This window comes from Dendroctonus ponderosae, unplaced genomic scaffold, assembly GCF_020466585.1.
Source record: "Dendroctonus ponderosae isolate FM_Combo_2020 unplaced genomic scaffold, Dpon_F_20191213v2 Dpon_F_20191213_3, whole genome shotgun sequence".
In the NCBI taxonomy this organism is placed as follows: domain Eukaryota; kingdom Metazoa; phylum Arthropoda; class Insecta; order Coleoptera; family Curculionidae; genus Dendroctonus; species Dendroctonus ponderosae.
This window is the reverse complement of record NW_026018508.1, coordinates 14,468,394-14,472,913: the sequence shown is the minus strand read 5'-3', so window position 1 is coordinate 14,472,913 and position 4,520 is coordinate 14,468,394. Positions and strand designations below refer to the sequence as shown.

The following is a 4,520-nucleotide window of genomic DNA, read 5'->3' as shown; positions in this document are numbered from 1 at the left end:
TACTTTTCCTTGTTTTGTGAATTTTCGTGATTGATTTGGCAATTCAGACTCCACAGTAAAATCTGGATCGTGTGAATTATCAATAGAATTTTGGTCTGCCATGTAAATTATTAGCTCTATATGTGGACATTTTTTGAGCTAATTTCTTGTTTAGATCCAGTAAAACTAACATTTGAATGTGAAATAGTTAAATATAAGATACTTGCCTTGTCCGCTATATTAACAGAATACTAAAATACCATAAACAACAAAATAGCTCTAACCACACTTGCATATACGTCATACGACAAAAAGACTTAATAATTATTATCAATATGAATAGGTCTTTGCCGACCTAAATGAATATAATGTTTACCAATTATGAGTTTGTATGAATTTTAAATCTGATGATGGCGTTGTTGCCTCGCCGAAACGTTATGAAATAAACTATATCAAATATTTTATTTCACACTTTGACTGAAACCCAGGGAGGAGAAGAACATCATAACACTTCATTAAAACATTTGTCCATGAAGAAATTTGGATAATTATTAAAATATAAAACTTCTTTTATTCATTACAAATATGTTTTTGCCTATCATGTTATATGTTTATTGACTTTTTTTGAACATTATCGGGTGGAAGTTAGCATCGATTGTGAAACAGCTATATTGAAAAATAATTAGTACGGAAATATTTCCTCGGTGTAGACTCGACTTGGCATTTACAACCGAATTTCGCTACTGCGTTGAAACAATATTAATTCTGCATCAAAACTGGACGAATTTTAAGCCAATGTGGCACATCCAGGTTCTGAATATTTCTGTTTCAAGCTTTCTATTAAAGCTTCAAATGTCCCACACAACTGCGCTTTGCAATATATAGGGAAAAAAATTTGCAGTAGTGTTTCCCCTCAAAATACTCACGCTTGCATGCTTTTGCTATTAGGATTTTCTGAAAATTGTTTGACCCGAAACACTATTGTTCTTCGCCAAAAATTACAACAGTCGAGTATGTTCCAATTCCAAGCAGTCTTCCAGTACAAGATCCAATATCCTAAATGGGCGCTATTTTCTGACTTTAATCTTTAGCATATATCGGGCTTAAACCTCTGAAAATATACCGAAAAATGCGATTTTTCGTACTCGTTTCCAGCTATATTCATGCGAATCCAATTTTAATTTAAAAATTGGGCTTTCGACCTTATTACGGTCTTTGAAAGTTGTCGCTTTGATTTGATGAATTATTTGAGAAACCGTCAGTCTCAAAGAAAGTCTCGAACGTTTCATTAGAATGGTTTTGTATATGTAAATAAGCAGAACGAGCTTATATATTTTCCCAACATCTCTTCTTTATAAAAAATTGCATCTTTGAGAACTTAACCATGATAAATAAACGTTTAAGTGTATCAAAATCCAGTAGAAATATAGAAAGATGCAGAAAGTTGGAAATAGAACAAAATCAGTTTCACACATTCCAACTTCACAGTTGCCACTGGCTGAACTACTTCAAGAAACTGTTTTTAACGAGTTTCAAAACAACCTTGCCCGACAAAGTGAACTTTGATTCATTAAAAAAGTCAGACCTGCTCAAACTCTTTTTCCTTTAAAGTGGGCAATTTTCAGTTCGAATTTTGATCATCCAGAAAGGCCAAAGTAACCAGTGTTTTACGGTAAAAATCTACTTTTATAAAGACACGTAAAAGTCACCAGCTCGAAAATCATCCAAAGTGAATCTAACTTCAAATGACAGTAAAAATTGAAAATGTTAATGCATATTCGCGTTTTGCTCTGTTATGGAGCCTCGGTAACAACCCAATCGTCTGAAAGCTAGCGCAAAAACCCCCTGGAAAATACCAAATGAATCAATATTGTTAGGGCCAAATGCGCAAAGCACCTCAATAAATTTTCTACAAACTTTGAAAGTGTTTACAAAACATTAAGACACTGTATGACCCCCTCATTCATAAAGCACTGCAAATAAAATCCTAATAGTTTCGCAGCTTTGTCCAAACTAAAGAACGGAAAGGTTTTAGCCCAATGTAAGAAAGATACATCTCTCCCAAATAAATTGCATCGAAAAGGTTACGAACGGACGTTTTATCAATAAAAGTGCCATAAAACGTAGAATTTGTTGAAGTCGAAATGGGCGAGAGTGTCGGGCCGAAAAACCCGACAATGCTAAATCGAATATCATTTAAATAGGAATCGGGAGTAGTTACCCGGAAAAAATCTGATACAAAATCGGCCATAAAGTTTATTTGAACCGATAAAGCGACATTTGCGAGATGAAAACCAATGGAAAAATGGATTTCACTAAAGATTCTTGTCTTAATGTTCCGAGTGCAGTGAGAAGGAACCGAACAGATTGAATTTTTCATTTTGTACAAGTACATTTTTGATGAGGAATATTTCCTGACGGGTTCCGTCATACACATTAATGCGCGCACATTTCATTTTTTGCTATTAAATTTTATTTATACTTTAATGGATGGTGGTAGATTTGTTTTTGATTTATTTATTTATATATTTTGCTGGACTGCACATCCAGTGGAAAATTCAGTGAAAATGTGCAGCTGAAGCCCTGCAGGCTAAAATATGTATCATTCGATTAAATAATAAACAATTAAATAATAAGCGTCGAATTATGTAATATAATGTTCAATAAACATTTCTTTTTGGAAACGGTGAGGATTATTTCCTCAAGAAATGTGCATAGTAAATATACAGGGTGTCCGCCGAGATTAAAATTGTTCTTCCTTTGTCTGAATTATACTTGTTGGGTGAAATTTTCGAGATTAGCACTTTTGCTGGTATAATCGAAAATCGAACCTAAACTTTACGCTAGTCTGATACCTTTAATTCCCATTAATTTCCCAAATTTTTGACTTTTTTATAGAGCTCCAATTGATTTCAACGGACACGTTTGAGCTTCCAAATCTAAAGCAAAAAATCGAATTATCGCTATTTCTCTTAAAATGATCATTCTTCCTTCTAGGGGTTTGTATAAATTATCCAAACCTTAGCGTGTTCTCATTTATCCTTTAACTTCCGTTAAAAACTTAATGTTTTCGAATTATGCGAATTATATGAATATTTCTATATCATTCGATGCTTCGGAAGAAACCAAATAATTAACAGTATTTCATTTGAATTGCCAAGTATGCGATAAATCTTCCAGTTTTGCAACATTAGACTAATGCCATAAATAAATTATTTTGTCCCAAATGTAGCGTTGTCCCCGTCATAAATAATAATCTCCAAGTCGTTTCCTTACGTAATGTTAGAGCCATTCCCGGACCGAATTATACCTACGTTATGTTGAAGGAACACTTGTTACTTCTTTGTTTCTCGGACAAATAACACGACTCGCATCTCCCCAAGCGTCGTCTTTATAAAATTTGCCCAGTTTATTTCCACCTATTTATTCTCACTGAGGTTCATTTTTCTCATTCCGAAGGCAATGCCTTTGTGGGAAGAGTGAAAGTGCGAGCTTTTGACACTTTTTAGCAAATTGCTAGAACAAATACTAGCATTTTTCGATTGCTTCGCGCTCAATTCAACACCGAAAAAATGAAAAAGCGCTCGAAAAGTTATAAACTTGAATAAGTTGGTGATACAAATTCACATATTAAATTTTGCCGACCTAAATGTGATGATGCGTTTTGAGTCCTCATTTCACATCCATCGAAACAGTGATAAAGTCTTGAGATACACTAGCGAAATGAAAGTTTTCCTTAAAATATCCAGTCGTATTTTTGCCGATACATAATTTCCGTTTTCGTTACTTGGCCGAAATGGCAACGAGTTGATAAAATATCGATTAAACTTCGGTTCCCCAAAAACACCTACGGCGATGAAAAAGAAGTGGACGCAAAAAATAAATTAGTTACATTTACTGAGAGATATCAATGGAGATTGGAAGATTGCGTTTCCATCGCTTATATATTTGATAAGCTTTCAGCTCTTAATTGGATGTCTGCCTTTTTTCTTTGCACAACTTCGGGCGGATTTTAATTTCGACGCAAAAATGTTATCAAATATCATCCATAAAATCACTTTAGATTGGCAAAACACGCAAAATGTCCCCTGTCCCGAACAAACCTAATAATTTCAAATCAACTTTCCGAATTGCATAAATAACTGTAAACTTTTCAATCAACTTGCACAGTATGTTTCTCTGGGGCGATATTTATAGGTCCCAGTAGTCCCAACGCATATCTCTTTCGATCTGGACTAAAGCAGCGGACTAAATTTGTTTATGTTGCAAGTTTTCCCGGTCGTTATTTTCACAAAGTAAACGATAAGTTATTGATGCGGCCGATAAAAGGGCAAGGATCAAGAATTGCTCTTTATTAATGCCGGAAGGGTGCCAAACACAATTAAATTCAATGTTACGTACTTATACTTTTCTTTCATTTAAATCACCAAAGAATTTACTGTACGTGATGGACAAAAACAGGACGGAAAACATGGAATTTTGGCATAATCTTACACCTAAGTGTCTGATATTCAAATTTCGCTTTCTGGGTCAAAATTACT

The 4,520-nt window shown here is 34.2% G+C and overlaps 1 long non-coding RNA gene across 1 annotated transcript in view; it reads right to left on the bottom strand.

Moving 5' to 3' along the window:
• Positions 1 to 3,813: 3,813 nt before the first annotated feature.
• The window catches only part of LOC125503894, a 7,802-nt gene continuing 7,095 nt past the window's right edge, over positions 3,814 to 4,520 (bottom strand). The window contains exon 3 of the long non-coding RNA XR_007281144.1: positions 3,814 to 3,826. This is a non-coding gene — a long non-coding RNA (uncharacterized LOC125503894). The remainder of the gene's footprint in view (positions 3,827 to 4,520) is intronic.